At 35.6% G+C, this 10918-nt stretch overlaps 1 non-coding gene across 1 annotated transcript; it reads right to left on the bottom strand.

Annotated features, from left to right (window-relative positions):
• Nucleotides 1–1602: 1602 nt before the first annotated feature.
• On the bottom strand, nt 1603–1709 carry LOC113764341. Its single transcript, XR_003467611.1, has one exon. It is a non-coding gene; the product is annotated as a small nucleolar RNA R71 (small nucleolar RNA).
• Nucleotides 1710–10918: the final 9209 nt, after the last annotated feature.

The raw sequence follows: 10918 nt of genomic DNA, 5'->3' as shown, positions 1-10918 counted from the left end.
TCTATCTAGAGAAACTTGCAAGGAGCACTTGGAGACTTCATCTTGTAATCATCTAGTGCAAGTCATAGCAAAAATTGGAGGACTTTACCATTGACTTGGCTAAATTTTTCTTTATCCTTCTTGTATTTGTAACTTGTCATATTTTTCATCAATGAAGTTATTAATTTGATTGTTATATCATCCATGAATAGCTAAATTTCTATATTTAGGGAGTAGATGAAACTTATAGTCAAGTGATATGAATTGAATGTGATTTACATTTGTGGTATCTTGTAGTAACTTGTCTACTTGTGTATGCTTGATTACTTGTTGTTGTTTGATCACCAATAACAGGTTTATAGTTGTATTACTCATTGAGAAATGGTAAAAATAATGGAATAACATAAGTAGAGCTTGAGTTGTAAGTTCATGAAAATAGAAATACATTCAAGTGGTTGAAATCTGCATGTCATGCATGAACAAGAACAGAGTTAGTTATTTGCCAAGAGATTAGGAAAAACTAAACTATTCTAAACTATTATTATCATGAGAATGGGATTTTGATATTTTTGGAAATGACTCCCTAATTAAACAAGAGTAGTAACAAGTGTTAAATTTATTCATTTGGATCTTTCGTGTTATAAGTGGAATCTACATCCCTAGATTCAAGTTTTTAGTGAAATTTTTCCATTTGTATCTTGCATTTATTAAATCAGATTTGTAGGCAGTAGCTTTACAATTTTCTTGCTCAATTTTATTGTAAATCTAAATAATAGAGGAAATAAGAACCTAGTACTTGTAGACATTGCTTCTCGTGGGATCGACTCGATACATGCCTTAAACTATTAATTTGACCTGTATACTTGCAGTCAAACGGGTGTAAATCGAATTTTAACTTGTACGTATATTAAAAACCCGTCAAGTTTTTGGCGCCGTTGTCAGGGAGCGACAATATTAGGGACTAATAATCTCTATTAATTTAGACAACTTTATTTTTATTAGTTAAGCGGTTTATAGTTATTTTTGCATTTTAATCAATTTTTTACAATTGCAGTTGCATAATTTTTCTTATTTTTGTTGTAGTGTATGCACCGGACATCTCGAAAAGTTACAACTTTCGATTCAAAAATTGAGAGAACACTATGTAGACAAAGGATGCATACACCACAGTAAGAGGAACAAGAAGTTTGGCAACCGATAGAGGAAATCTTAATAGAGCTACCATTTGAAGAAGAAATGGCAGAAAATGAAGCAAATAGACAAGATCTACGAGATTTTACTCTACCGGGGACACAAGGGTCTCAAACAAGCATAGTAAGGTATACGGTAAATGCTAACAATTTTGAGATTAAACCATCACTTATCCAAATGGTTTAACAATCTCAATTTGGAGGTAATGCAGTAGAAGATCTTAACTCACACTTAGCTACATTTTTGGAAATATATGATATAATTAAAATGAATGGAGTTAGTGGTGATGCTATAAGGCTAAGATTGTTCCCATTTTCATTGAGAGATAAGGCTAAAATTTGGCTACACTCTCATGCTCCTAACACTTTCACCACATGGGATGATTTATTAAGAACAATCTTGAATAAGTATTTTTCACCGGGCAAGACTGCTAAATTTAGAATGGATATCACTAGTTTTAGTCAATTAGAGGGTGAATCATTATATGAGTCATGGGAAAGATTTAGAGATTTGCTACGGAAATGTCCACATCATAGACTGCCCGATTGGTTAATCATACAAATATTCTATAATGGTTTATCTTTTTTTACTAAAACTATGATTGATACAGCTGCAGGTGGAGCTTTAATGGGTAAATCACCCCAAGAAACTCAGAATTTGATAGAAGAAATGGCAGCAAATAACTACCAATGGGCCTAGGGCTGTCAACGGTCCGGGTCTAGACCCGGACCCGGACCGGATCAGCCAAATTTATTCGGGTATGGGTAGGGATTGAATTCCGTTACCCGGACCCGGATCCGGATCCGTTTTGTCAAACAAAAAAACGGATCGGATACGGAATATAGTATTCCGACTCGTATTAGACCCGGATCCGGATATAAATGGATTAATAATTTAAAATATATATTTATTAATATAATTTGATTAGGATGATGTATTTGAGTAATCAATATAATTGGACTCGGATCCTAATCAATATAATTTGATTAGGGTGATGTATTTGAGTAAGGTTAATTTGATTTCTTTTCTTATTTAATTTTTTTTTGTATTAGTTAGAAATTAGTTTATAAATATATGTTTTTTACTCATTTTTGTTAGGATTTATATATTTTGTTAGTTTTTTTTCGAGTAGACCCGGATCCGGATCCGGATCCGGAACATAGAGTAAAAGACCCGTCGGGTAAACGGGTCGGATCCGGATCCAATGTAGTGTGCCGGGTCCGGGTCTGGAATAATGAATTTCGGCCCGGATCCGGCCCGTTGACAGGCCTAAATGGGCCAATGAGAGAGGTAATACAAGACGTCACACAGGTATGGTAGAAATGGACATTCTCAATATACTGAGTACTCAAATGAATAATGTGATGAAGTTGCTAAGTAGACAAGGTGAAGTTGGTTCAATTTCATCTAATGCACATGTAACTTGTTACTCTATATGTGGAGGTGAACATGATACTAATGAATGTATTGATTTTGAACAGGTACAATTTGTCAGTAATTACAATCGTAATGCTCAAAATAACCTCTACTCGAACACTTACAATCCGGGGTGGAGAAATCATCCAAATTTTGAATGGAAAGATCAAAGTAATCAACTAAGGCCAACTAATCCACCAGGATTTCAACTGAGGCAACCATAAGCTGAAACAAAACCTGGTTGGACATTGCGGTGGAAAACTCGCAAAGGTTATTTCGGACAGATTTGAGCGACTAGAAGGAAAATTGGATTAACTTACTATAATGTACAGGAATATAGAGGTCTAAATTGGCCAAATTGCTAGTTTCTTGAACAATCGAAATCAAGGAGAATTACCTAGTAAAACGGAGGTTAATCCTAAGGAGCATGTGAAGGCCATTACTTTTCTTAGTGGTAAACAATTAGAAGATCCTCCAGTGGTGAAAGTTGAGAAAGATGATAATGAAAAACAAGGAGAAAAACAGAGGAACCAAGAGGCAATAGTGGAGGAAAATAGCCGGGAGAGTCCAAGAGAAAATCAACCATCATCTTCCGCTACCATTCCAGCACCTCCTGCAGTTCCATTTCCACAAAGACTCAAGCAGAATAAGTTTGATAAATATTTCAAAAAATTTGTTAAAATTTTCAAATAATTGCACATTAACATTCCTTTTGCCGATGCTATTTTGCAGATTCCTTCATATGTGAAATTTCTCAAGGAAATCATGACTCCAAAGAAGAAATTAGAAGACTGCGAAACAATAGCATTAACCGAAGAGTGCAGTGCCATCATACAAAATAAGCTATCACCGAAATTGAAGGATCCGGGGAGTTTCTCTATACCTTGCACCATAGGTAACATTAATTTTTCTAAAGCATTGTGTGATCTTGGTGCTAGTGTATCATTAATTCCTTTAACAGTGGCTAGACAATTAGATTTGCATGAGTTTAAACGCACTAGTATTATTTTGCAACTAACGGATAGGTTTATTAGATATTCATTGGGAGTGTTAGAGAATGTATTGATAAAAGTTCAAAAATTTATCATTCCAATAGATTTTGTGGTGTTAGATAAGGAAGAAGATATATCTATGCCAATTATTCTAGATAGACCATTTCTAACTATTGCAGGTACTATTATTGATGTAAAAAATGACAATCTTAAGTTTCAAGTAGGTGAAGAAGAGGTAGAATTTAATTTGAATGAAATGAAAAAATACCCTTCTTTCACCGATCATGCTTATTCTATTGGCACCATTGATAAACTAACCCAAGAGATGAGTCAAGTCAATTTTGATTTCGATCCTCTTGAGCATTGTTTAATGAATTTAGGTAAACAAGAAGGTGATTGTGAAGAGATTGAAGAATTGTCCAAATATTTGGATTTTCAATCACCATATAGAAGGGGTAATGTTTATGAAAGTCTTGGCTAAAGTAAAGGACTTCCACAGCCTTCGAAAGTTGAACCTCTAAAATTAGAGCTCAAACCTCTCCCAACTCACTTAAGGTATGAATTTCTTGGAGAAAATAGCATTTTACCTGTAATTGTTAGTGCTGACATTGATGATGAGTAGTGTGCAAAGTTGTTAAGAGTTCTAAAAAGGTACAAGAAGGCAATCGGATGGACAATTTCAGACATTAAAGGCACAAGTCCTTCTATATGCATGCATCGCATTTTATTGGAGGACAATTGCAAACCAGTGGTGGAAACACAAAGAATACTCAATCCAGACATGAAAGAGGTGGTAAGAAATGAAATTCTTAAGTGGCTTGATGCAGGTATAGTCTTTCCTATCTCTGATAACGTTTGGATTAGTCCAATTCATGTTATACCAAAAAAAGGTGGAATAACTACAATTGTCGGTAAAAATGATGAAATGATTTCATCTAAACTTGTGGTTGGGTGGAGAGTGTGTATTGATTATCGTAAACTAAATATGATAACAAGAAAAAATCATTTTTCTTTACCATTTCTTAATCAATTATTGGAGCGAATAGCCAGATATAAATTTTACTGTTTTCTTGATGATTTTTCAAGATATAATCAAATAGCTATAACTCCGGAGGATCAAGAGAAGACCATATTCACATGTCCCTATGGCTTGCCTTTAGAAGGATGTCATTTGGTTTATGCAACGCTCCTGCGACTTTTCAACGTTGCATGATGGCTATATTTTTTTATTATATTGAGAAAATTATGGAGATATTTATGGATGATTTTTCTGTGTATGGTTCATCTTTTGACCATTGTCTTCATAATTTGGATTTGATTTTGCAAAGATGTGAGCAGACAAATCTTGTACTAAATTGAGAGAAATGCCATTTTATGATAAAAAAAGGAATTGTTTTAGGACACAAGATTTTCTCTAAGAAAATTGAGGTAGATAAAGCAAATATTGAAGTCATCGAGCAATTGCCACATCCGATCAATGTCAAGGGGATCAGGAGTTTTTTAGGACATGCCGGGTTTTATGGACGCTTTATTAAGGATTTTTCTAAAATAGTAAAACCGTTGTGTGATTTATTATGTAAAGACACCCCTTTTTAATTTAATGATAATTGTTTGGTTGCTTTTGAAAGGTTGAAAAAAGAATTGATTTCTGCTCCAATTATAATTTCGTCCGATTGATCACTACCATTTGAATTGATATGCGATGCAAGTAATTATGCGGTTGGAGCAGTTTTGGGACAAAAGAAAGAAGAAAGTTGCATGTCATTTATTATGCTAGCAAATTGCTAAATGAGGCACAACTCAATTATGCAACAACGAAAATGGAGCTATTGGCTGTGATATTTGCTTTAGATAAATTTAAATCCTATTTAGTAGGATCTAAAGTTATCATATATATGGACCATTCGGCTCTTAACTACTTGCTACATAAGAAAGATGCAAAATCTAGACTAATTCGGTGGATTCTTTTGTTGCAGGAATTTGATGTAGAAATAAAAGATAAAAAGAAAACGGAGAATCTCATGGCGGATCACCTATCACGATTGGAATATATCCCAGTCAAGAATCAAGTTCCTATCCAAGAGAATTTTCCGGATGAGTTTGTCCTAACAATTATCAATTCTCCATGGTATGCAGATATTGCTAATTATTTGGTAAGTGGAGAGATTTCAAAGGGATTTAATTATCATCAAAAGAAGAAATTTTTGCATGATGTTAAAAGTTACTTTTGGGAGGAACCATTGCTATATAGACATTGTGCTGATGGTATAGTGCGTAGATATATTCCCGAAGATGAGGTACATAATGTTTTATATCATTGTCACAACCTTGAAACAGGTGGTCATTTTAGCACTTCAAAAACTGTGACAGAGGTATGGCAATTAGGGTTTTATTGGCCAACTATATATAAAGATATTAGGAAATATGTTAAAAGTTGTAATGCATGCCAAAGAACTGGAAATATATCTCGTAAAAATGAAATACCCCTAATTACTTTCTTAGAAGTTGAGTTATTTGATGTGTGGGGTATTGATTTTATGGGATTATTCTCTAATTCTTTTAATAATAAGTACATCTTAGTAGCAGTGGATTATGTTTCTAAATGGGTAGAGGCAATCGCTTCACCTACTAATGATTCTAAAGTTGTATTCCAGTTCCTTAAAAAGAACATTTTTTACAGATTTGGCATACCTAAGGCCATAGTAAGTGATGAAAGAAAACATTTCTGTAACAAGCAGGTTGATTGTTTATTATTTAAATATAGCTGTAAGCACAAGACATCACTTCCGTACCATCCTCAAGCCAACGGACAAGCGTAATTAGCTAATCGAGAGATAAATCTCATCCTGGAGAAAACCGTGAATAAATCACGTAAAGATTGGGCTACAAAGTTAGATGATGAACTATGGGCTTACCAAACGGTATTTAAGACACCCTTAGGGATGTCGCCGTATTGTTTAGTCTATGAAAAAACTTGTCACCTACCTGTAGAGATTGAACATAAAGCTTATTGGATTATTAAAGCAATTAACATGGATTTTAATCTTGCAGGTGGAAAGAGGCTACTTGAATTAAGTGAATTGGAGGAACACCGGTTACATTCTTATGAAAATACCAAAATTTATAAAGAGAAGATCAAAATTTGGCATGATAAGCATATTATTCCTAAACAATTCCAGGTAGGGCAAAAAGTGCTTTTATTCAACTCACGCCTAAGATTGTTTCCAGGAAAATTGAAGTCGAGGTAGTCGGGACCATTTGAAATTACTCAAGTATTTCTTTATGGAGCCGTTGAAGTGACAAATTCAAGAAATGAAAGATTCAAGGTCAATGGACAACGATTAAAATCCTACTTAGCGGGTGAAATCATTCCCAAGGGACTTATATGTCACTTGGGTGACTCTTCTTCAATTTGAGAATCCGACTTTTAAGTCGAGCCAACGACTATAAACAAAATCGCTTGTTGGGAGGCAACCCAACGATTTCTTTAGTTTAATGTGTTTTAATATGTTTTGTATGAGTTGGAGTGAATTTTAATGTTTTAATGGTTTGTAGGGGGGCTATCGGATGATGAACGTCTATCTTGGAGGTGCACTTGACCAACAATCGTAAAAAGGGAGTTTTTTCTATTGGATTCTATGTTAAGTGTCTAAATTTTCAGTTCATATATCCAATGTTGCATGTTCATTGTATTCAAGTGAGTTCCGGTGATAACATGTTTGTATATGCTCATTGACTCATTTGGTGTGCATTTCATGCCTAAAAGTGCAATTTTAGTGTTAAAGTGCCAAAATGATCAAAGAACCTCACCCATCGATTTGCAATTTAAATGTGTTTGATGTGTTTTGAGAGGTTGGATTTAGTGTTTAGGGTATATTATACTTGCGTGGAGGGTTAGAATTGATAAAAAGTTCTTCCAAGGTGCAGTTTGGAATTGGCCGGAAAAAGGAAGAAAAATTGAAAAAATTGCAGTTTCTGCAATTATTGCAGAAAAGAACAGATCCGAGCTCGGATCCACTTGGATCCAAGGGCTCGTATGTTCTTCTGAAGAACCGGATCCAAGCCCATCGGATCCGAGCTTGAATTGGTTCGTGAATATAGTAGAACCGATACTTTGGTTCTGCATTTTTCCAGCTTTTTCCTATTTCTCTTCAGCGAACCCTAACCTCCTTTATCCAATCTCCCATTTTAACCACCAAACTTCCAATTTTTCACCATAAAAACATCTCCCTACCTCTTGTGATCATTAACCCTCAACAAATTCTCATCAAAACATCATTCGAAAGGGATTTTAATCATCTTCAAGAGACTTTGGGGCCGACTTAAATTCTTCAATTTCAGTTAGAATTTGGGTTGTTTTTTTCCTCATTTTGGCATCCTTACCCTCCATTAGCATCACTCTACACATTTGTAGTAAGAATTTTCATCTTTCCTTGAAATTATACATTTCCTCATTATTAATTTTTTCTATTTTTCTATATATTTGGGAAATACATATATGTTGAAAATTCGTGGTATAATTGTGTTACATTGTGCTATTACATGTCATTGGAACTAATTCTATGCTTAGAATTGAGGAATTCGTGAATATGGTGACATCTTTTGTATAATTTTTCTCAATTATTAGGTTAAAGCACATTGTACTTTTTACCTAAAATTCCTTGCTTCTTTGGATCAGTTTGACTTGTTTTTAAGAAATGGAGATTACTTTTGTACCAATTAGAGGACAACATATGATTAGTTGCATAAATTCGTATGAATTCCTTGGGTAAAAATGCTAAATGGTTGAATTTGAGCATGATATCAGCATGAGTATTGAAATGTTGCTTTTAGGTGGTTTCCCAAGCTTGAATGTGTACCCAACAACTTTGCAAATCTATTGTATTTCTAGTTTTTATCTTTTTCTTGCTTAGTGTTTAAAATTTCAAGAAATGGAGTGGTGAGTGGATTTTTCAAGCCATGTGATACGATTTTGGATTGAAATGGACTTAATACATGTGCAATTTAGTTTGTGAATTGGTTAAGTACGATATGGTCCTGAATTTGTTGATGGTTGGCAGGGAGTTTCTTCCTTTTTCAAGGGGAAACTCTACCGAAATTTTCTCAAATTACTTTCCAACATTTTTACAGTGTATTTTCAAGGGGTAAAGATTGCTTCTAATGTCCATTGATATTCTTTTTCATATAGGGACCATGGTTCGCACACGAAAGGCTGTTGTTCGAATGCCTTCGCCTTCTTCAAGTGAAGAGCGCACTCCTTTAATACCTGAGGAATCACCAGTGGAGGAATCTCCTTCTCTTGAGTCGCCGCCACATTCACGGCGTAAGAGGGCATCTACTAGCCATGAGGAGTCGACTCCGGACTATGATACCACGCGATTCACCTTGCTAGAAAATCAACAGTGGTATGAGGCAGGCTTAGCCAAGGAGATCATTATCGAAAAACACTTGGCACCAGAGGTAGATGATCATTATAAGGTCTCCACAGCATTTAATTGACTCGGATGGGCCAATATTCTGAAGTTGCCTCGGCATTACTACCCCAACTTGTTCTGGAAATTTTATGCTAATGTGGAGGACAAGCAGAGCCACAGTGGCCATCACCCGGGAGAAAATCGCCCGATTTGTCAACCTCAAGGACGACGGAGAAGATGTTAAATTGACCAAGGAGTTTAAGGCACGTGATCCATGCCAAGTGAGAGAAGCCGTATCACGTCTTAAGGGTCAATACCGTGAACGAAGAAGTTCGAAAAAGCTCCTCGTTTATGCCGATTCATTTGAGCTTAGGTATCACCTTATTTTCTATCTCTTTGCTTTTAATGTAATACCTAAGAGGAATAGCAAAAGGGAAGTACGAAATAGTGATCTATACTTTTTGGATAAGATGATGAATGGAATAGGTCGGCAGTTGACAGGAATTCCTCTCGGCAGCATCATTATTAGCTATATGCGTACCACAGCTCGCATGAGGGTCGGCGAAACCTGTTTTGGATTTTCTCATCTTCTGTCCCTTCTTTTTGAGAAGCTCGAGGTTTCTCTTGGAGCCGAGCGAGCCATTGTCACTAAGGCTGCCGATGAAGTAAATGCCTCGGTACTCAAGTCCTTGGGTATTCCAACGGACTTTGGCGCTTCTTTGGTTCACAACACTGGTGAAGCTTCTACCTCCACTCAGCCTCCACCTCATCCTACACCACGATCGGAAGCTCAAGAAATGGAGGCACAACCGACTCCACTTCCTCCCATTTCACCTCCACCCCCTCCCTCTAGGTCTCGGTGGCAAGAAGTTCTCAATACCATCTGCTGCATGGAGACCAGAATCATGGAGCGTATTGACCAACACGAGCGTGTATTCACAGAGAGATTGGAGAGGCATGATCGATGTCTTCGAGCATTGGAGGATCATTTTCATATTCGTCGTTCGCCTTCTCCGATGCCTACCACTGAGGAGGGTCACATTGGCACATCCCATTGGCCACAAGGTGCTACGGAGTGCGTTGATCCTGATTCTACACAGCCGTGAAAATCCCTCTGATGATGTTTCTTTTGTTGTGAATATAACAGCTTTGAAGTCTTTTGTTTTCTTGCTTTTCTTATGTTTAAAACCTCGAAGTCTTCATTTTTTTTGTTAATCTTGTGCTACTTATGTTTCACCATATCCCTTGTTTCAGTTTGAACAGAATTTGGATGTTCGTGATGTTCGTGGTTTCAAATTGCATCACCACTTCTTTATAGGGGAGTACTAGTTTCTTTTCCCTTCTTTCCCAATGAGGACATTGAGAATTTAAGTGTGGGCGAGGGTATTTTGTGTTTTGATTACCTTATGTCTTGATTGTGTCTTGAAGTGCATGTTTTCAGTTCATTGTGGTTTAGAAATGTTGGAATTATATTTGAAAATATTGATATGTGGATAATTTTCTTGAAATTGGGAATGTTGACAGGGAGTTTTGTCCATTTATAAGGGAAAACTCTGTCAAAATTTTTCTAAAATTTTTCCAATATTTCATTATAGCCAAAATATCTCAAATATTTGCATTTTTATGGGCCAAATTGTTCCAACCTGAAGTGTCTAATTCTTCCATTTGTTGAAATGTTATATGTATTTTGGAAAGATTTAATCCTCAGTTAACTTGGAATTGGTTATTATGCAATTAGAATTTTTGTATTTTAGAAAGTATATCCGGTTAAGCAAGGAAAATTATGCCTATAATTTTACATGTTTAATAAGATTTCTCCTCTTTGCTTAATTTTACAAGTAAGTGATTGATCTAGTCAATAAAAAACCATACTCTTCCTTTAATTATTCTTATACATTTTTAATAAGGGAATATCTAGTTATTGTG

This window comes from Coffea eugenioides, chromosome 2, assembly GCF_003713205.1.
Source record: "Coffea eugenioides isolate CCC68of chromosome 2, Ceug_1.0, whole genome shotgun sequence".
In the NCBI taxonomy this organism is placed as follows: Eukaryota; Viridiplantae; Streptophyta; class Magnoliopsida; order Gentianales; family Rubiaceae; genus Coffea; species Coffea eugenioides.
This window is presented reverse-complemented; position numbering and strand designations above follow the sequence as displayed.